The following is a 23,729-nucleotide window of genomic DNA, read 5'->3' as shown; positions in this document are numbered from 1 at the left end:
TTCTAACGAAAACAACCCCAAATCCCTCAGTCTCTCCTCATAGGACCTTCCCTCCATACCAGGCAACATCCTGGTAAACCTCCTCTGCACCCTCTCCAATGCCTCCACATCCTTCCTATAATGTGGGGACCAGAACTGCACATAATACTCCAAGTGCGGCTGCACCAGAGTTGTGTACAGTTGCAACATGACGTTGTGGCTCCTAAATTCAATCTCCCTACCAATAAACACCAAGACACCGTATGCCTTCCTAACTACCTTATCTACTTGATTCCCAACTTTCAGGGATCTAGTACACATACACCTAGATCCCTCTGTTCATCAACACTATTTAGAGTCCTACCGTTAGCCCTATACTCTACACATCTGTTATTCCTGCCAAAGTGAATTACCTCACACTTTTCCGCATTAAACTCCATCTGCCACCTCTCGGCCCAGCTCTGCAACTTGTCCAAGTCTCTCTGTAAACTATGACAACCCTCTTCATAAGAACATAAGAACATAAGAAATAGGAGCAGGAGTAGGCCAACTAGCCCTTCGAGCCTCCCCCGCCATTCAATAAGATCATGGCTGATCTGTCGTGGCTCAGTTCCACATTCCCGCCCTCTCCCCATAACCCTTAATCCCCTCTCTTATCAAAAACCCATCAACCCGCATCTTAAAAATATTTAGCGAGGCAGCTTCCACCACTTCAACGGGCAGAGAATTCCAGAGATTCACCACCCTTTGAGTGAAGAAGTTCCTCCTCAACTCTGTTCTAAACCGCCCCCCCCTTTATCTTGAGGCTATGCCCCCTAGTCCTACTATCCTTTCTGAGCGGGAAGAGTCTCTCCACCTCTATCCTATCCATCCCATTCATCATCTTATACGTCTCAATGAGATCTCCCCTCATTCTTCTAAACTCTAACGAGTACAAGCCTAATCTATTCAGCCTCTCCTCATAGCTCAACCCCCTCAACTCCGGCATCAGCCTAGTAAACCTCCTCTGCACTCCCTCCAAGGCTAAAATATCCTTGCGTAAGTGCGGCGCCCAAAACTGCACACAGTACTCCAGCTGCGGCCTCACCAACGCCCTATACAGCCGCAGCAAGACCTCCCTACTTTTATATTCAATCCCCCTCGCGATGAAGGCCAGCATCCCATTCGCCTTCCTGACCACCTCCTGCACCTGCAAGCTGGGTTTTTGCGACTCATGCACAAGGACCCCGAGGTCCCTCTGCACCGTCGCTTGCTGCAGTTTTTCTCCACGTAAGTAATAATCCTTCCTACCATTATTCCTACCAAAGTGGACCACCTCGCACTTGCCAACATTAAATTCCATTTGCCATTTCCTGGCCCATTCGCCCAGCCTATCTAGATCCTTCTGTAGACTCTCCCCACCCTCCGCACAATTTGCCTTTCCACCAATTTTGGTGTCATAAGCAAATTTCGACACCCTACACTCGGTTCCCTCCTCCAGATCATCTGTATAAATGGTAAATAGCTGAGGCCCCAGCACCGACCCCTGGGGCACTCCACTAGTCACCATCCGCCAATCCGAATAGCACCCATTGACCCCCACTCTCTGCCTCCTATTTGACAACCAGTCCTCTATCCACGCTAACACCCTACCCCCAACTCCATGCCCCCTGACCTTCTGTAATAACCTCTTGTGAGGTACCTTGTCAAACCCTTCTGAAAATCCAGAAAGACCACATCCACCGGCTCTCTTCTATCCACCGCCCTAGACACATCCTCATAGAACTCCAGTAAATTTGTCAGACACGACTTCCCTTTAAGGAAACCGTGCTGCGTCTGCTCTATCAAGCAGTTCCCCTCAAGATGCCTCGCTATTTCCTCCTTGATGACGGATTCTAACATTTTACCTACAACAGACGTTAAACTAACAGGCCTATAATTCCCCGCCTTTTGCCTGGCACCCTTCTTAAACAACGGCGTAACATTAGCCGTTTTCCAATCTTCCGGCACTTCCCCGGAATCCAGCGACGTCTGGAAAATAACCACCAAGGCATCCACTATCACCTCCGCCATTTCTTTCAGAACCCTCGGATGCATTCCATCCGGTCCTAGGGACTTGTCCACAATCAGCCCCTCCAGTCTGTCGAGCACCACCTCTCTAGTAACGGTAATGTCATCGAGACCCTCCAGTCCTACCACCTTTCCATCTCTAACACCCGGCAAATTATTCACGTCCTCCTCCGTGAAGACCGAAACAAAAAAGTTATTCAAGACCTCTGCCATATCCCCATCCCCTACCATTAAGTCCCCCTTCTCATCCTCTAAGGGACCAACGTTCACCCCAGCCAGCCTCTTCCTTTTTATATATTTATAAAAACTCTTGCTATCCTAGTTTCTCCTACCCTCCTTTATCAACTTCTTTGTCAATCTTTGTTGACATTTAAACCTCTCCTAATCCTCTTCTCGCCCACTACTCTTAGCTACTCTAAACGCCTCCGCTTTTAATTTAACACTTTCCTTCACCTCCTTCGTTATCCACGGCTTATTACCTCTCCTCCTACGGTCCTTTTTGACCATCGGAATAAATTTCTGCTGAGCACCAAGAAAGATCTCCTTAAAGATCTTCCACTGCTCCTCAGCAGACCTACCTTCCAACGCGCTCCCCAGTCCACAGTCGCCAATTCTTCTCTCATCCCACCGTACTCCCCTCTGTTCAAACAAAGGACGCGTGTCTGGGAACCCACTTTCTCCTCCTCCATCTGCACCAGAAACTCCACCATACAATGATCACTCTCCCCAAGAGGATCCTTCACCGCAAGCTCCCTAATTCTACCCGCCTCATTACATAGCACCAGATCTAAGATAGCTCTTCACTATCTACCACTCCTCCGACTTTGGTGTCATCAGCAAATTTACTGATCCACCCAACTATACCCTCATCCAGATCATTTATAAAAATTACAAACAGCAGTGGCCCCAAAACAGATCCCTGAGGCACACCACTTGTAACCGAACTCCATGACGAATACTTTCCATCAACCACCACCCTCTGTCTCCTATCTGCTAGCCAATTCCTGATCCAATTAACTAAATCACCCCCAATCCCATACATCTGCATTTTCTGCAGAAGCCTTCCATGGTGAACCTTATCAAACGCCTTACTAAAGTCCATATATACCACGTCAACTGCCTTACCTCCATCCACCTCTTTGGTCACTTTCTCAAAAAACTCAATAAGGTTAGTAAGGCATGACCTACCCTTCACAAAACCGTGCTGACTATCTCCAATCAATTCATTACTCTGTAAATAACTATGAATCCTATCCCTAATAATTTTTTCTAAAACCTTGCCCACAACAGAAGTAAGACTCACCGGTCTATAATTCCCGGGGAAGTCTCTGTTCCCCTTCTTAAACAATGGGACAACATTCGCTATCCTCCAATCCTCTGGCACTATACCTGTGACCAATGACGACCTGAAGATCAGAGCCAGAGGCTCTGCAATCACCTCTCTTGCCTCCCAGAGAATCCTAGGGTAAATCCCATCCGGCCCAGGGGACTTATCTATTTTCAAACCCTCAAGAATATCTAGCACATCCTCCTTATCAACTGCAATACTATCCAGTTTACAACCCTGTAACCCAGTGTTCTCCACAGCTACATTTATGTCCCCCTGCGTGAATACTGAAGAGAAATATTGGTTCAATGCCTCTCCAATCTCTTCCGGCTCCACACATAACTTCCCACTGCTGTCTCTAACTGGCCCTAATCTTACCCTAACCAATCTTCTGTTCTTAACATATCTATAGAACGCCTTAGGATTCTCCTTAATCCTATCAGCCAAAGTCTTCTCGTGTCCTCTCTTAGCTCTTCTTAACTCACTCTTTAACTCCCTCCTAGCCAATCTAAAGCTTTCCAGTGCACTACCTGAGCCCTCAAGCCTCATCCTGACATAAGCCTCCTTTTTCCTTTTAACCAGCGAAACAACTTTTTTAGTGCACCACGGTTCCCTTGCTCGACCATTTCCTCCTTGCCTGACAGGGACATACATATCAAGGACTCGCAGTAGCTGCTCCTTGAATAAACTCCACATTTCGGACATTCCCAGCCCCTGTAGTTTCCTAGTCCAACCTATGCTTCCGAATTCTCTCCTAATAGCCTCATAATTACCCTTCCCCCAGCTAAAACTACTGTCCCGAGGTTCATGCCTATCCCTTTCCATCACTAAGGTGAACGTAACTGAATTGTGGTCACTATCACCAAAATGCACACCAACTTCCAAGTCTAACACCTGGTCTGGCTCGTTTCCCAGCACCAAATCCAATATAGCCTCACCTCTAGTTGGTCTATCTACATACTGAGTCAAAAAACCTTCCTGCACGCTTTGTGCAAAAACTGACCCCTCTAAGGAGTTAGAGCTATAGCTATTCCAATCAATATTAGTAAAGTTAAAGTCCCCCATTACAATTACCCTATTACTTTCACTCCTATCCAGGATTCTGCAGAATCTGCAGAAGACTGGCGGCCGTGCTCCCAGAAGATTTTGAGGCCCTTTGATGTTCACCGTCTGCTGCTGGGGCCATTTATTAATTTAGTCTTCAAAATGTTGGAGAGGGGGCACCCCAGCCTTGCGCTCTCTCACTTTCACATGGTTGAAAAGGCAAACTGCTGCTTTGAGTCGTGTTATAATAGCAGCCATGTGAACAGCAGTCCAAAGCCCCATGGAAAATTCTGTTCCCAAGTGTTTTCATATGGCATCTGCTGAAAATATCAAATGTCATTCAACACAAAGCCTATTCTACCTCAAATTAGACAGAACACCATCAGTATGAATTTATTCATTCACTGCACTATCTATCCTCATGGCTTCTGTCAGTACCGTTGCCAATTGAGAAACAACTTGAATGCAATCTTACAGTGGATGATGGAGGTATTAAGTTGTGATATCAGAAACTGAGCAGCAAAATGTGAAGTTTGGCCATTGAATGACGTAGAATATTACCATTTGCCTGAATATCTAATTATGATTCCCTCATCCTTGCTCTCCTTTTCTTTCAGTAGTATTTGCTTTTGCAAGTAAAAGTGGAAGAATCATCTACACAGATATTAAGGAATTATTTTCCTCTATGAATCCCAGATGTTAAAAAAAACAACTGATACTCTGACTCCCACAACAATCATTCATTTACTTGCTTAAGCACAGCAAGTGAATTTGGTATACATTATTTATACCCTACTTCATAATTATTAATGTGTTATCACATTTGTTGACTAAAACATTGTTTATGGCTGTTATACGCTAATACGTGCACTAACCAATCCAGTTAATGTGCCATACTCATAATGAGCCGAAGCTGATTGAAGGTGATGCTTTGGGTTATAAAAATGCATGACAGATGCTGGATTAGGGATGCACTATTTTGGGAATAGTTATTTTCCAGCTTTTCCTGTGTTGGCAGTTACGATTTCCACCCTTTACTGCCAGCATTATACGCCACATTTAATATCATTTGGCTTATTTATAAATATTATAGGAACGAAGCCCAATTAATAGAAGAAAGACCTTTCCAGTTGGTATGCATGGGGCAATGCACCACCTGTATACAGAAAATACAAGAAAGTTGGACAAAGGGAGCATAGACTCATAAGTGAGCCTGTTAATGCTGCATTTATTTAAATTAATGAATGGAAATCAACGTAGGTTATCATGCAGGATATTGAAACAATTCAATCAACCATGAGCACCGTGGTCATCTCTATGTATCCTTCAGCAAGACAGTTTAGTAAGAAGATTGTTGTGACAGATTTTGTGGAAGTTCACTCATTATTATCCTTATATGGGAAGTGGATGTCACTGGCAAGGCCAGCATTTGTTGCTCATCTGTAATTATCCTTGAGAAGGTAGTGGTGAGGCTGGCTTCTTGAACCGCTGCAGTCCATCTGGTGCAATGCTGTGGAGAGGGCAACGGTTAAAGGAACAGGAATATTGTTCCAAATCAGGTTGGCATGTGGTTTCAAGGGGAATTTGCAGGTGGTGGTGTTCCCATCTGTTTTCTGCCTTTGTCCTTCTAAGTGATAGAAGTTTCAGGTTTGGAAGGTGCTGTCAAAGAAGGCTTGGTGAGTTGCTACCATGCATCTTGTAGATGATACACACACAGCCACTTCAAACCAGTGATGGAGATAGGGGATATTTAACATGATGGATGGGATGCCGAATAAGAGGACTGCTTTGTCCTGAATCATATTGGGAGTCTTGAGTGTTGTTGGAGCCACATTCATCCAGGCAACCGCAGAGTATTCCACCATACTCATGACTTGTGCCTTGTAGATGATGGACAGACTTTGGGGAGACAGGAGACCACAATATTTATATGACTGATCCAGTTTACTTTCTGGTCACTGATATTTTTTATCACATGTTGGAAGCATGTTATAATTCAGACTTTGGGTTTCAATGTCTTCCAGATTTCTAACCATGAAGGAAAGCATGAGTAGGGGATTTGAGATCACCAGACTTTGAGTACAATAGACCAGAATAGGACAACGAAATGAAAAGCCTTGAATCATTACAGGAAAAAATTTGATGCTCCTTTGAAGGGACTTTTAAAGATTTCTGGGCCAATAATAAGAATGGATTGAATGACCTATTTATCAATATTTACAATGCAATTGTTAAATAATTCGACAGTTGGACAGTCATTAGTTTCAATGGAAGGATGAACAAAATGAACGACAAGATCTCCTTTTTATAAATTTTATAACATATTAATCTCAAGGTGATATGATGGATGAATATTGCCTGTTCAGTCTTAGCACATCCTTACAAAATTGTAAAAACTTACATTCCTCCAATTGGCTAAACAGTTTCTTGAATAAATTTAGCACTTTTGCTCCCTTACATAGAACAGAATTTAAAGTGAAGATATTTTTCCTTTGATATCTGTCCTTATTTTTGTTTACTCTTTCGTGGGATGCGGGTGTCTTGGTAAGGCTGCATTTATTGCCCATCCCTAATTGCTCTTGGATTGAATGGCTTGCTGGGCAATTTCAGAGGGCAGCTAAGAGTCAACGACACTGTTCTGGGTCTGGAGTCACATGCCAGTCTGACCAGGTAAAGATAACATACTTCTTTTGCTAAGTTATTGAACCAGATTGGTTGTTACAAGAATAGACACCAGTTTCATGGCCCCTATTACTGAGACAAGCTTTTGATTTCAGATTTTGTGAACTGAATTTAAATTCCAGTTGCTGCCACAGTGGGATTTGAACCCAGGTCCCCAGAGTAATAAGCTAGGCCTCTAGATTACCTGTCCAGTGAAATTACCACCATGCCACTGTCTTCCCTAAATGCTGTCAATTCAAGCTTTAACCTAAGCCAGTAGCTCCAGTAGCTTGGCATATTTTAAAATATTATTGCATTATGGTATCTTGCATACTTGTATAAGGTTCTTCCATAATACCTTCTTTTCGGGCACCAATTTCTCCAGTTTTAGCTCAGTGGATGTGCTAGTGCCAATCGGCTGAAAGGGAAATTAATGCTGCTCCAACTAGCTGAAAACAGGTGCAACGGAGTTAAAACCAGGCTGATGTTTTTTGCTTATCTGATATTGTTTAAAAAAAAGTTTATTTATTTATTAGCCACAAGTAGTCTTACATTAACACTGCAATGAAGTTACTATGAAAATCCCCTTGTCACCACACTCCGATGCCTGTTCGGGTACACTGAGGGGGAAATTTAACATGGCCAATTCACCTAACCCACACATTTTTGGATTGTGGGAGGGAAGTGGAGCACCCAGAGAGAACCCACACAGACATGGGGAGAATGTGCAAACTCTACACATGCAGTAATCAAAGCCAGGAATTGAACCTGGGTCCCTGGCGCTGAGAGGCAACAATGCTAACCACTGTGCCACCATGCCGCCCCCGTCTGTTATTGTCAGGTTGACGTCTCTATAAATACATGCAATCCTGGGTTCCACTGCTTAGATAGGCAATTTTTATAACTATTGGGACTGATTCATATCATCTGCCATTGAAAAAGTAGGTAAACTTATCTCTTTTGGAGTCCGGAGTCTCTGTCTATCCTGCATAAAGTTTGGGCCAGTGCCATACCTACTTGGCCCTGAAAGCCTCTGTGACTTACCTGACCTCGAAAGGAAGCAACCAGCTTGCTTGTCTATTTTTTTCTGTTTCTGGTGAGAGGCTGAATGGGTGGCACAGTGGTTAGCACTGCTGCCTCACAACACCAGGGACCCAGATTTGATTCCTGGCTTGGGTCACTGCCTGTGCGGAATTTGCATGGACTCCCGTGTGTGCGTGGTTTTCCTCCAGGTGCTCCGGTTTCCTCCCACAGTGCAAAAGACATGCTGGTTAGATGCGTTGGCCATGCTAAATTCTCCGTCAGTGTACCTGAACAAGCACCGCAGTGTGGCAACTGGGGGATTTTAACATGTAACTTCATTGCATGTTAATGTAAGCCTACTTGTGACACTAATAAATAAACGTTAAACTGAATGGGGAATGTAAATGAGTCATTACAACTGACCAGATAGAGCAACTCTGGAGTCTGTTTCCTGCTTTTTGGTGAGAGTTAAAATCTCCGGAACTCATAATCTAAGCTGATACTTCATTGCAATAGGAAGCCGTTGTATTGTTGGAAATGCCATCTATCAGATGAAATGTTAAACTGTTGTTCCATCCACCCTCACATATGGGCGTAATTGATCAAATGTACTATTTGAAGAAAAGCAGGGGAGTTTTCCCCCAGTGTCCTGACCAATACTTATCCATCAACCAACATCACAGAAAGAGATTATCTGGTTGTTTATCTCTTTGATGTTTGGGGGACTGTAGTATGTGCAAATTGCCACCTACAGCAGTGACTATGCTGCAAAAGCACTTCATTGGTTAAAGAATACTTTGAGAAGCACTACAGTCCCAAAACAGAGCTTTTAAATGCAGGCTATTTTTATCTTTCTTTCAAATAGACGTACAGTTGCCTGAAGCATTTGTTAGGTTTGATTTTTATCCTTCTGCAGCATGGCTTCGGAGGTGGAAGTCTTGCCACAACACAGAATTCCTCTGTTTATACAGAAAAACCTAACACAGATGCCACAAGTACGGAGCAATGGTTAGAAAATGGAGACTGGAAATTTTTATTTGTTGAATATGATGCACTCTTATTCAGAAATGAAGATCTGTTTGGCCAGAAGAAAGCTAGGGAAATAATTTCTCTTTCAATATGCTGCAGTGTTGATGGTTATGAGTAAGTGCAGTCTGTTAATAGTTGGTAAGTGACAGAATCCTCGCTGTGTCAGAAGAATTCATCACCCTGCAATGGTCTATTGTGTGAATGGAACTGTCTAAATGAACAGCAAATGTTTACTTTGGATAGGTATTGAGAGAGAAATCAACAGATGGGATTTTCCAGTCCTTCCTTCCAGTTGGATCTTCTAGCCCAGCCAAAGTTGACCCCTACTGTGGACTCCTCTGTATGGAATGGGCAAATCATGTGAATTGCCATTGCTTGGATGAGAGGGGAAGATCCTGCTGGTGGCTAGTGAGAAGCCATTCCCGCCATGGGAAAACCCACCATGGAGGAGTTAGAAAATTCTGGACAAACCTTTCTGGATTTTTTTTTTGTCATTGTGTTTTTGAAAGCTGGTTGCAGAGTGTGCAGTGGTTCACCCCAACTCCCTGCAGCAGTCCCTTCTCCATCCGATGGGCCCAGTCCCCAGTTGGTCCTGCCCCTTCAAATCCCATCCTTTGGCAATGCCCAGTGCCGGGGGTGGGGGGGGGGGCGCTGGGGGGGGCAGTGGGCACCCCACTCTATCCCCAACTTCCAAGGAGGGCTTCAGTAGCCTCCAGTCCTACCAGTGAAGCCATTACGTCTGGTCCCTGTTGATGGGGACGATTTGTGATCCTCACTAGAGAGAACCATCTCTTATAATATTTAAATGTAATTTTAAATAGCACAAGGCTGATCTTGCCAGATATCCAGTGCTGGTAAGATCGCAAGAGGCAAGAAATTGAGTGCAAACCTGATTTCTCAGCTCTCTCATGATCGTACCAGCTTGCCTTGCCCATCAGCCAGCGTGACAAGAAGATCCTCCTCATGTTAATTCTGTATGTTAAATTGTATTTCCTGTTGCTTTGTTGACTCTTCACTAGTAAAAGTTGGGACCAGCGAGGCCGTGAAATCCCGCTCAATAACTTTTCATTAGCATCCATAATATTTTGCTTTTATATTAATGAGAAGGGCAGAGTTCTATAGGCACTAGAGTGCACATGTTTCAGTCGTACTATTACAGGTGATATTAGGATATAGCTCCAGAATCCCTTGATGCTGATATTCTGATTTTCAATGTCTGCTACCAGACTTCAGAAAGACCAGGAGAACCCCTGTAGACTATCAGGTTCCTTGTAAACTAGATCGATGTCAAAAATGTGCATATTTCTTACATTGGACATGTTTCATCAAATAATACGGGAAATCCCTGGCTGTTTGTAATTTCACCTATAATGAGATATGTGGCTTGGCATATTCTTCTGTATAAAAGTTAAATGAATAATATATGTGCCTCCAGCCTTTCAATTCTTTATATGTTCCTCATAAATCTTCACACACCCAGTCTGCCAACTGCACTTTTCATTGTTTTCCAAGGGAATAAATTTATCAGACAATCTGGGAAACTCTTTGGCCATCTTTTCAATGGACAATTCAAGTACTAACTTAATGAGAAATAGAGGACACTATAGGGCTAGAAAGTTAGCAGTTTTTATAATTATCAAAATCTTAGGAAGGGTAGATGGAAACCTATTGCTACCAGTAAATGAAGGATCTAGAATGAGGGGCCTTAGATACAGGATTAAATATACCAGAGATTTAGAACAGAGAGGTCAAGGAACATCTTTACACAGGGATTTATGAAGCTAAGCACCTCGTTTCTGATGGTTTGCCTATTCACTGGGGCGAGTTTCCTAGGCTGGGGTTTGAGCTTTGGATGGGAAATCTGGATGTCTGAGTTTCCTCACATGCTTTGACATTTTAACTGCACAGCAAGTGATGTTTGGTCCGCTCAGCTTTATTGGCAGGCTTGGCTGGGAGCAGTCCAAGACAGATTGTAGGACTCTTTACTTCGTATTCCAGGAGAAGGGGATGGTGAGGGGCAAAGATCCAATTCCAGTTCCCAAGGAGGGAAAGCAAGGGGGAACTCAGTCCACTAGTTCATTCACAGACTGCTGAGGTTCCTTTGTAATGGGAGGTTTGGTTTTTGGGGGAGGGGGTGGGGGAGGAAAGTGGGGTGGAGGTTGAGGGGCCGGGTGAAGTGCTTCTGGTCCACAGGCAGTGCTGTAAAAGCATCTGCTTCCAGCCTCCTCCTCATTTTTGAAATGCCATCCAGGGAGTGGGTTGCCACCCCATCTCTTGTCCCACTTTGCTAAAACTTTTAAGTCACTGAATTGGAATTAATACCCTACCATGCTGAGCAAAATTATTTCCTAGTCTCAATCACGGTGGTGCCTATTATGACTCTCTGAAGTCTGGCATATCTCACCAAACAATTTTAATCTGCAAGGAAATTTTTCACCAAATGAAAAAAAAATCAAAAGCATATTTTCTCCCTGTCCCAGCCTCCAAATTAAAAAAAAGCTTGTTTCTCTTTATGACTGAAGTTTGTTTTGTTCTTCAACCCAGTTCATGCAAGTCCCATTTTTGTATATAAAGCTCAACTCGCACTAATATTTAATAGAATGTTTTTCCTGTGGTGCAATTCAAAATTCAAAAGATCCTAGGCTTTCTACTCTCAACACAAAATTTCATTCCCCAGAGAAATTACAGAGATTTTTTTCAAATTGACTAAAGATTTTTTTTTGCCTCTCCTGGGAGATTGGAGCCAGAGGAGTAGGTCAGTGATGTTCATCATAGCATGATGGGGTGGGCTTTATTGACATGATGGTCCTTTCCCACCCTGCTCATCTGTGCACAGAACACTGGAATATTATGAAGATCAGTTCGGAGGGTCAGTATTCTGGAATAATAAACTCAGATTAAGTAGGGGTTTTTTTTCACTGTAACCTAAAATGTCATCTTGTGATGTTCGCTTACTCCCTTTCACAATCATAGTGTTAAGTGGAATAATGTCCTTGTACCTGGATTCTCCAACTCTTTCATAGCTTTAAAAACTTTGAACATATCCAGAGTAGCAGATTTAAGGGAGGAGTGATTGGAAAGGAATTGGTGGGGCAAGGGTAAATTGGTAATCAGCTGGTAACACAGAAGTACAACATCAGGACAGAAAGTATTCAGTCTATTGATTGGTGGGGACAGGAAACAGACTGAGGGAATGTTAAAGATCAAGAAACAGACAGAGAACCAGTCAGGGATCATGAACTGAATGGCCAACTGGCGAGGCTGGCAGCTGCAGAAGCATGATAGGTTAGAAACTGAAAGGAAGTTAAGAGAGACCAAGCTGCCTGTAGGAGCTGTGGCAGTCAGCACAGTAGCAGAACCGGGTTATCTCCTTGTGGTAAAATAGCAGTGAGGGAAGAGGAAAACAGCTGAGATGTTGGAAAGCTTACATTTTCATGTACATAAAATTAAAAGCAAACTTTGAACTTTAGAACTTCAATATGAACTTACCTGTGGAGAAAATTGATTGTGAAAGAAATCTGAGCTGGATGTAAAAGCTGTGAAAAAGATCACAAATGTACTCCACACCACTACCCTGTGGTCAGAACCTATAACTTCATGCAAACTCTGAATGCTCAAGTGTTGCAGTGCCAGACTTTTAAATATTCATGACAAAAGCTGGTTAAATATGTTGCAGTTATCCAGAAAAGCCTAACAGGATAGGTATAACAAGTTTTCAATGGAAGAGGCAACAGATAGACCAGCTTTAATTTAATATATATTGAATATAAATTCACAATGCAAAAGGAGAACTTGTGAAGAAGAACAATGAAGGCGATTGCAAGTTTCTTACAACACAGGGCAGCACAGACCTAATGCATGTCAGCACCATTGCTGTTGAAGGGGCGTAATTACATAATAGTAGGTTTACAACAGCAGTTTCTATCATAGATAAATTTCAATGAGGGCAGACACAGGTGAAAACATTCATTGTTGCCTCCAGTATGTCAGCTCAGCCATCTGAGGAATAGAGTATTTGAGAACCAGGATCTCAAACCCAAGGGGAAAGTCACAGTTTTCAAAGCAGCAGTGACTCCTGCACTCCTACAAGCTTCAAAAACTTGGACAACCTATAGCAGGCACTTCAAAGTACTGTAAAAGTACCAGCAGTGATCCCTTCACAAGATCTTCCAAATCCGATGGCAAGAAATGGAAGTCTAATAACAGGGACCTCTTCAAAGCCAATATGCATAGCACTGGTACCCTAAATACTCAAATCAGCTCTGCTAGGCCTGACAACAGACTCCCTAAGCAGCTCAAAAATCAGTCACAACAGGAAACAAGAAATCAAACTTCCCCACTGGCTCCTGGCTTATGACTGACCAAAACTGAGATGGTTTATTTGGAACAGATCTGAACATGAGAGACTTCATTGGGAGCACGCAGAGGCAAAGTCTAGGCAACAGAGAGAATGCACAAATCCCTAAATCTGCCCGATTATTCAAGCAGTGCATATGGCAGAGTCTGCAGATCACGCATTGGATTTATCAATCATATAGGACTTGCTGAACCCCCAAAGTGGAAGCAAGTCATCCTCAATCCTGAGCGACTTTCTAAGAAGAAGAATTCACACATATTTGCTGCTCTTAATTATGTTTCTGTGGCTTTTTTCTCTTTTTGTTAATGCTGAAAGAAATGGTCATTTTGGACAGGAGGGTGACAGTAAATGGTAAATTGTGAATTAATTCAATCATAAACTTGAAAATGAATTAATTAATCTCCAGCAGTGCTGCTCTCCCTCAGGTGAGAATACCAGCAACTAAACCATGTCTAACACAGAGCTGTTCCTGTTTTCAATTTAACCTAGCATACAAAGTGAAACTTGGAGCTACCCGCATGCTTAACACAAAAAGGTGCAGAATATATACACAGAGAGCCAAGTGGTCCCACAACTAATGATCAGAAGTTCCATAACCCTGTGAACCCAGCAAGAATATTTGGGAAAACCCCAAACATTTAACAGAAGGGAAGGCTCTATGCCCCTCCCTATCCTTAAATAGGGTGAAATCCCTCACATGAATACAAGAGATAAGTCTCTGGAAATATAAAAACATAGACTAAGAGCTTCTAAAAGTTTATAAAAAATGTTCGACCCCAAGAAGTTGAGGCTAGAAAATAAAGAAATGGCAGAGACTTTGAACAGCTATTTAGTATCATCCTTCAAGGTAGAATACACTAAAGACATCCCGATAATAATAGTAAAAAATCAAGGGGCAAAAGAAGGATGAGCTTATCATTATCAATAGATGAAAAAGTATTTGGAAAACTGATGGGCCTGAAGGTTGATAAGTTGACCTGCTGGTTTGCATCTTTGGGACTTAAAATAAGTGACTGCAGATATAGTGCACGCTTTGAATGTAATCTTCCAAAATTCCACAGATTCTGGAAAAATTCCAGCGGACTGGAAAACTGTAAATGTGATGCCCCTGTTCAAGAAAAGAGAGAGTCAGAATATAAAAACTATAATCTTGCTAGCCTAACATATAGCATTGGGAACATGCTAGAACCTTTTATTAAGGAAATAGTATCACAACATTTTAAAATTCATAGTACAATCAAGAAGAGTCACAATGGTTTTATGATAGGGAAACTATGTTTGACAAACTTACTAAGTTATTTGAGGATACAATAAGCAGGGTGGATAAAAGGGAACCAGTAGATGTGACATTTTTGGACTTACAAAAGGCATTTGATAAGGTGCCATATAAAAGTTCAATGCACAAGATGACCTCATGGTATTAGACAATGTGTTAACGTGGATAGAGGATTGGCTAACTTACAGAAAACAAAACGTTTGGATAAATGAGTCATTTTCAGGTTGTCAAACTATAACTAATGGGGTACCACACAAATCAGTACTGTGATCTCAATTATTTCCACTCAATATTAATGACTTTGCTGGTGATGCAAAGATAGATAAGAAAGTAAGTTGTGAGGAGGACACAACTGAACATAGGATAAGTAAGTGGGAACAACATGGTAAATGGAGTATACTGTGGGGGAAATGTGAGATTGTCCATTTTGGTATCAAAAGTAGGAAAGCAGAATATTATTAAACAGAGAAAGACTACAGAATTCTGTGTTACAGAGGGAACTTGATAGCCTCATACATGGATCATAAAAAGTTAGCATGAAGTACAGCAAGTAAAGCAACTGGAATGTTGGTCTTTATTGCGAGTGATTTGGAACATAAAAGTCAGAAATCTTGTTACACCTGTACTGGGCTTTGGTGAGGTCACATACTGTGTATGTTTTAGTCTCTTATTTAAGGATGGATATACTTGCATTGGAGACAGTTCAGAGAAGTTCATGAGGTTGATTCTTGGGATGAAAGGGTTGTCATATGAGGAAAGGTGAGTAGGTTGGGTGTATACTCATTGGAGTTTAGAAGGAGAAGAGATAAACTTATCGTAACATAAGATACTGAGGGGCTGTAGGGTAGATGTTGAGGGGATGTCTCCCTTTTGGGGAGAATTTAGAATGAGGGAACAGAGTTTCAGCTATAAAGTCTCCTATTTAAGATGGAGATGAGGAAGAAAGCTTAGTGTTGTTCATCTTTGGATTTCTCTATCTGGGAGAGTAGCAGAGACTGGGTCATCGGATATATCCAAGACTGAGTTTAGACAGAGTTTTGATCTGCAATGGAGTCAAAGGATGTGAAAGCAGGCAGGAAAGTGCGGGTGAGACCATGATCAAATCATCCATAATCTTATTGAATGGCAGAGTAGGTTAGAGAGCTGAATGGCTAACTTCTATTTCTAACTTATGTTCTTTTGAAATGTATTTTGCCAAAAGTGCTAAGTGAATGATTCCATGCAGCTCCCACCCAAGGTCCTAAACATCACAGATAGAGTAGTCAACTAATTCCATTAATTCCACATAGCAGTAAGATATGGCTGAGTGAACTGGACCCAGGAAAGGCTATGAATCCCTCATAGCTACCATGGTAGAGCTGATGACCTGTACACTAGAACTAGCTATGCCATTTATCAAGTTGCTCACGTGTCGCTGTCCCTGCCATTTGAAAAATTGTTGAGGTGAAGGGATTTGGGGTTGAATGTGAATTTGCAGCTTTAGTATTGCATGTAATATATTTGTATTTGTATAAATATTTATATTTATATAAGTCATCTGCAATTTAAATTAGATGTTTTGTTTTTGCTGAACAGAGAATGAATTTAACCATATGAAGTTCTAACAATAAAAGTGTCAAGGTCAATGTTGTTTCATGATGCTTAAATACACAGTCAAAAATTTTTTGAAAACTGATAGCATTCACCTTTCCATCCACCACCACCACCATCCTCCCCTCTCCACCCCCCGTTCCACCACTTGTCTGTTTGTTTCCACCAAACCAGGTGACTTTGTAGTCCATGTTTGGTCAGTAGGTGACTATGGTTTTCATACAGGAAAAGTAGGTTAAGTTATGTTTATGAATGTGATACAATGCATTAACATGGAGAAAGATTTACCTGCGCCTGTATTCAAATTTACAATAAATAAGCAACTTTAATTAGCATTGGCAATATGACAAAAAATGTACTTTTATTTAATTTCCTGATTAATAACCAGCACTTCAGGAAGAATTCAGAATGATTTAGTGAAATAAAACCATAACTAATGCTAGGTTATCAAAGAGCAACAGTTGCAAACTGGAATTTGGCAAGTTGAAGTTTACTGCATGAAGGAATTACTTCAGTAAAGGATAGATGCGTTCCATGGGGATGCTCAGTATGCTTCCAGCCAAGGTAGCTTATAAATGCAAGTAGTTGTGCCGGCATGCTGGATTCACAGTTGGCCTATGTCTGTGCATTCTGATGGTTTGTATGTTTGCTAACCACAACGTGACTATAACCACAAACGTGTTGGCTGTCAACCTCTCACTGATCAAAACCCTTATTCACAAGAACCATAAGGTGGTATTGCTGCCTGAGATGCCTGAAATTCATAATTCATCTGCACAGAGTCAAATTTCCTCTCATTTCTGCTTTATAATTTCACTGAATTTAGCAAATGCTGGATTCGTGTAGTAGCATTGCTTGCCTTTATAATCTGATTTTAGGTTGCAGCATCACCAACTTTGCTAAAGAAGTGTCAGTTTCTTCTTAAATTAAACATTGACTTGACACTTTTTACTTAAGCATATATTCTAATTAGTTAACAGTGTCGCTGCATATCCCTATGAACTTTTTCACGTGACTATTATTACATTTCCCCTCAGCAACATCTACCTGCCCTGAGGGGAATGATCACAGTCTGCATTCTATGTGTTTTATTAATATTACAACATAGTTCTTGCCTGATTACAATTTGCACCACCTATATATATATATATGAAAAACATATTACACATACATTAGCGGCAGCCTTTCTTTGCACAAGTCAGGCTGTGGAGCTGCCTCACATAAAAGAAATTCCATAGGATCCAGCCAATCACTAATTTGAGCACTGATAACTTTTGAAAAATAAACTTATTTCAGAAACTAATTGTTCTATGAAGCTCTGCGAATATGAGCCTTAGACATTTGGGGCAATAAGGCATTAACTTAATGTTTCAATATTTTGAAAATAATCATTCCCTGTTTTGCCCACTGAGTGCCCCTCAATATAGGACATCAATCTTCAAAACCATTTCTTCTATATGATAATTTTAATGAAACCTTTTCTTGCCAAACTGCTCTTTTTTTGTATAATTTCAGGCTTTTTATACGGTGAACACATTTTCAGGCACAGTCCTATCAGCATAATATTGGTTTTATAGGCACAGGGATGATTGGGATGGGGTAATGAGTGACAGTAGAGGGAAATGGAAATGTCCCACTGCTCAACATTCAAGGTCACTTCAAAGAAATGCCCAGGTAGACACTGCCCTTGAATGTGAGACATGAAGTTGCTTAATTTATTCCAATTCCTTCTTACCTTTCCAAAACCCCTTTTGGACTTCCATTTAAAAGTTTGAAATCAGGTCATCAACAGTGTGATGTCTGCAAAACGCTTAATATTGTGCCAAAACAAAATCAGTATAAGCTCTTAAGTATTGGATTAATAAAATTGGCAGGGGTAGCCTCAAGGAAGAGTCATTGAATGTATTAGGGATTATTTCTTGGAGGAATATGTTTTGGAACCAGTCAGGGAACAGATTATGCTGGTTTTGTGTGCTGTAATGAGGAGGGATTAATTCATGATCTCATAGTTAAAGATCCTCCAGGGAAGAGTGATCATAACATGATAGAATTTCAAATTCAATCCAAGGGTGAGAAACTGGAGTCCCACAGAGGTAATTATATAGGCATGAGTATCGATTTGGCCCTAGTGGACTGGGCAGGAAGATTTTAAGGTGAGACAGTTGATAGATATCAGTGATAGATATTAAAGGAGACAGTCAATTCCTTCAAATTAAAATACATTCGAGAGAGGAAAAAAGGATTGTAAGATGAGAGTAAATATCCATGACTAAGCAAGGTAGTTAAAGATAACATAAAAACAAAAACTAAGGTATACTATATTGCAGAGGCCAGTGACAGGCTGGAAGATTGGGAAATGTTTGAAGACCAACAAAGGATTACTAACAAGGTAATAAAAAGAGTAAAGGTAAATTATGAAAGAAAACTAGCACAGAAAATATAAAGAAGAATAGCAAAAGCTTCTCTAAGCGTATGAAAGAGAAGAGTAGCTGAAATGAATATTGGAACCTTGGAGTATCGGCCATACTAGTCTGAAAACGCCCAATCTCGTCTGATCTCAGAAGCTAAGCAGACTCAAGCCTTGTTAGTACTTGGATGGGAGACCGCCTGGGAATACCAGGTGCAATAGGCTTTGTGGGTGGTACGGTAGCACAATGATTAGCACAGCTGCTTCACAGCTCCACACATTATTCCCAGGGTTCAATTCCTGGCTTGGGTCACTGTCTGTGTGGAGTTTGCACATTCTTCTCGTGTCTGCGTGGGTTTCCTCTGGGTGCTCCAGTTTCCTCCCACAGTCCAAAGATGTGTGGGTTAGGTTGATTGGCCATGCTAAAATTGCCCTTAGTGTCCTGTGATGCATAGGTTAAAGAGATTATTGGATAAATATGTAGGGATATGGGGGTAAGCCCTGGGTGGGATTGTGGTCAGTGCAGGCTCGATGGGCGGAATGTGCTATAGGAATGCTAATTCTAAGTCTTACTTGAGATGGGATGTAGTTGCATTAGAAGCTGTTCAGAGGAGATTCACTCGATTGATTCCATAGATGAAGAGTTTGTTTTATGAAGAGAAGTTAAGAAGTTTAGGCCTATACTCTCTAGAGTTTAAAAGAATGAGAGGAGATCTAATTAAGGTATATTAATTGCTAATGGGGATTGACAGGGTAGATGCAAAGGGGACATTTCCTCTTGTGGGGCAATCTAGAATGAGAGATCATTGTTTTAGGATGAGGGTAGCAGATTTGAAACTGTGATGATGAGAAATTACTTCTCTCAAAGGGTTGTGAATCTGTGGAATTCACTACCCCAGAGTGCAGTGGATGCTAGGACATTGAGTAATTTATGGAGGAGATGGACAGATTTTTAATCAGCAATGGGTTGAAGGGTTAGGGAGAATGGGCAGGAAAGTGGAGGTGAGACTGAGACAAGATCAGCCATGTTTCATTAAAGGGAAGTCGTGTCTGACAAATTTACTGGAGTTCTATGAGGATGTGTCTAGGGCAGTGGATAGAGGAGAGCCGGTGGATGTGGTCTTTCTGGATTTTCAGAAGGCGTTTGACAAGGTACCTCACAAGAGGTTATTGCAGAAGGTCAGGGGACATGGAGTTGGGGGTAGGGTGTTAGCGTGGATAGAGGATTGGTTGTCAAATAGGAGGCAGAGAGTGGGGGTCAATGGGTGCTATTCGGATTGGCGGTTGGTGACTAGTGGGGTGCCCCAGGGGTCGGTGCTGGGGCCTCAGCTATTTACCATTTATATAGATGATCTGGAGGAGGGAACCGAGTGCAGGGTGTCGAAATTTGCTGATGACACCAAGATTGGGGGAAAGGCAAATTGTGCGGAGGGTGTGGAGAGTCTGCAGAAGGATCTAGATAGGCTGGGCGAATGGGCCAGGAAATGGCAAATGGAATTTAATGTTGGCAAGTGTGAGGTGGTCCACTTTGGTAGGAAGAATGGTAGGAAGGACTATTACTTACGTGGCGAAAAACTGCAGCAGGCGACGGTGCAGAGGGACCTCGGGGTCCTTGTGCATGAGTCGCAAATCCCAGCTTGCAGGTGCAGCAGGTGGTCAGGAAGGCGAATGGGATGCTGGCCTTCATAGCGAGGGGGATTGAATATAAAAGTAGGGAGGTCTTGCTGCAGCTGTATAGGGCATTGGTGAGGCCGCAGCTGGAGTACTGTGTGCAGTTTTGGGCGCCGCACCTGCGCAAGGATATTTTGGCCCTGGAGGGAGTGCAGAGGAGGTTTACTAGGCTGATACCGGAGTTGAGGGGATTGAGCTATGAGGAGAGGCTGAATAAACTAGGCTTGTACTCGTTAGAGTTTAGAAGAATGAGGGGAGATCTCATTGAGACGTACAAGATGATGAATGGGATGGATAGGATAGAGGTGGAGAGACTCTTCCCGCTCAAAAAAGACAGTAGGACTAGGGGGCACAGCCTCAAGATAAAGGGGAGGCGGTTTAGAACGGAGTTGAGGAGGAACTTCTTCACTCAAAGGGTGGTGAATCTCTGGAATTCTCTGCCCGTTGAAGTGGTGGAGGCTGCCTCGCTAAATATTTTTAAGAAGCGGGTTGATGGGTTCTTGATAAGAGAGGGGATTAAGGGTTATGGGGAGAGGGCGGGAAAGTGGAACTGAGCCACAACAGATCAGCCATGATCTTATTGAATGGCGGGGCAGGCTCGAAGGGCTAGATGGCCTACTCCTGCTCCTATTTCTTATGTTCTTATGTTCTTATGTTCGTATTGAATGGCGGAGCAGACTCAAGTGGCTAAATTGCTGACTCCTATTCCTAGTTCTTATGTTCTTATTGTAATTTATTTAACTGCTTCTTACACAAAAAGGTTATAGAAAACAGAAAGGTTTTGTTTAGCAATCGTTTCTGAAGTGCTGCTGTCTTCAACTGAGTTCACCGGCCTCATGTTTTGTTTTGTTTTTGTTCATGTTTTCATTATAATGGAGTTCAAACTTGAATCCTTCACCAAATATATGACCCGTAATACACAGGATAAAATTTACAATTTGAATGAATTTAAGTTAGGAGATTGGCTATCTATAACCTATGGAATCAGTTTGTTCGGTGTAAGGCAAGTTTCATCGTCTCATGAAATATTTATTCCATCTCTTAGTATTTCCTTAACAATCTATGGGATATAATGTTTTAAGAAAATATAGCAACAATAGAGGGAAGAAAATCATTTTGAAAGTTATGGTAACCCTGTGTTGGTGAAAAAGAAGAGAGTGATGAAGCTATGCTTCCAAGAAAGTGAATTTTATTTTACTCGTCCAGGATAATTTGGTTTTATTTGAACAATTAATTGATTAATCTGCTATGTGATCGGCCTATCAAACAGTGCATTTCAATCAAATACGTCTACCTTCCTTACCTGGGCATACCTATGTACATTTAGGTCAATTAAAATATGCATTGCAGGGAAATATAATGTTCTGTAGCATCACCACACACTTGCACACAGCTGCAAAAACTATCAGTATTGAACAAATCCAAAATGTGAGGTGTTCAGTCATTCTCATATCTGAGGGGTTGCCCTGGGCCTGAAATGTAAACATAAAGGCCATAACTTGTTTTGCTTTCAATTACTGCCGAGAGCAAGAAAGACGAGACTATCACAGCATCCGTAGTGCAAGTCATTTATTGAAAGCACAGCCTCTATAGTTTTAGGGTTTACATTATTCTGTGGATACCGCATACATGCATATATACATCTGCATTTGTGCTCATGACTTGTGTTTCATACAGTATCTCTACTGATCCAGTCTCCCAGTAGTCAGTCATGGGTTACACAGATTTGGAGGCAAATCAGTAAGAATCAGTGCTGTACAAGTTAGTTTCAAAGGAGTGAAATATATTTTGACATTGGTGATAGAAATGGCAATGATGAGAAAAACTTTGAATAAAATAGGTTCTGGACTCATCATTCTGCAAGTTTTCGTATGCAAGTTTACATTATGAATCTGTGATTAAATCCCATTGGGAAGAATTGAACCTAATAAAGTTGTATTGAAGTCTGACAACAAAATTTTTATAATTGGAAATATCTGCCAGTCGACCACACTGTTGGCTAGAAAGACAGAATCACAGAACACTCCAGTGTTCTGGAAAAGTAATCAAATAAAGTATCAGAAAATCAAATTATTTCTGCTGAGGAATGGCCCAGATCCCATTAGAATTAAATTTCACACTTCAGCATTGATACTCCTCTTTGGAAATACCTAAGGAAACCATGTGTATTTTTTACTTTTGCTCTCTTGGTCTAACAGAAGAGGTGAAATGCTGGATCATAAGTCATGTTTTAATAAGCCCCTGCCCCACTGTAATGTAACTATTTGTTTTGACATATTGGAGGCTTACATTTGGAGCTATTTTTGAGTTGTGTTGGAGTCAGTTTTGAGGGTGTTCTTGACATTTGTTGGTTTTCTGTGCATCTCCATAGAATTTTACATAGTAATAAAACTGCAATGTTAGGATTTGTTGACACAGGGATGGTGTGAGGTTCGTAACATTTTTTTTATAAATGCCAGCCATTGCTCAGTTAGTAACACACTTGCCTCTGAGTCAGTAGGATGTGGGTTCAAGGCACATAATCTAGGCTACCATTTCAGTATTGAGGGAGTGCTCCACTTCAGAGATGCCAGCTTTAACATGAGTCATTTAAACGGTGGCTTCACCTACTCATTCAGATGGTTGTGTAAGATCCCATAGTTTGGAGAAGCTCTATTGACAAAACAAAAAAAAATGGAGAAAGAAAAGTTGGGTTTGTATCAGAAATGAATGAACACTCTTTCTGGAAAAAATGGGACAAGCCAGTGGGCCACAATCAAAACAGATGGGTAGTTGACAAAGAGAAATTCAACTCCACGGAGTGGATATAATGTATCATAGGAAGATAATTAAGTGCCAGAAACATAGACTACAGATCCATAATGGTTGCCCAAATCCACAGAACCTACCACTCCTCCAAATGTGACTGGAATGAGATCTGGAAGAATTATCAAGGTTCCAGATTATCTGAATATATAAAATCAGAGACTTGAGTGGGGTGGAGAAAGGGTGGCATGATTGTCATATAAATATGGTGGGTCAAAAAGATCTGGGAGGTGGGGAGGTGTAGTATAAAGGTATCTGGCATAACAAAGGTTAATGTGGAACTGAGAAACTTTACTGTCCATAATCTGATGTAGACAGATACTGGACCTGAGACTGTGGATTGGACAGAGACCTGTGCAGAAGCAAATATAGGCCAGGATTTTATGGCCCTTCCAGACTGGCAGGTTATTACAGTCCCCCGCCAAATTGGATGAAGATTTAAATGGCTCATCACATTCGTCATGGGGAGAGACACTGCAGCAGGGCCATAAATTCCTGGCCGCAGAGTTAA

The 23,729-nt window shown here is 41.7% G+C and overlaps 1 pseudogene; it reads left to right on the top strand.

Annotated features, from left to right (window-relative positions):
- Positions 1-18,847: 18,847 nt before the first annotated feature.
- On the top strand, positions 18,848-18,967 carry LOC145342724 (5S ribosomal RNA; annotated as a pseudogene).
- The last annotated feature ends 4,762 nt before the right edge of the window (positions 18,968-23,729 follow it).

Source organism: Carcharhinus amblyrhynchos, chromosome 4 (genome assembly GCF_965287045.1).
Source record: "Carcharhinus amblyrhynchos chromosome 4, sCarAmb.v2.hapA, whole genome shotgun sequence".
NCBI classification, from domain to species: domain Eukaryota; kingdom Metazoa; phylum Chordata; class Chondrichthyes; order Carcharhiniformes; family Carcharhinidae; genus Carcharhinus; species Carcharhinus amblyrhynchos.
Note: the sequence above shows the minus strand (reverse complement) of the source record. Positions and strands in the feature narration are given on the sequence as shown.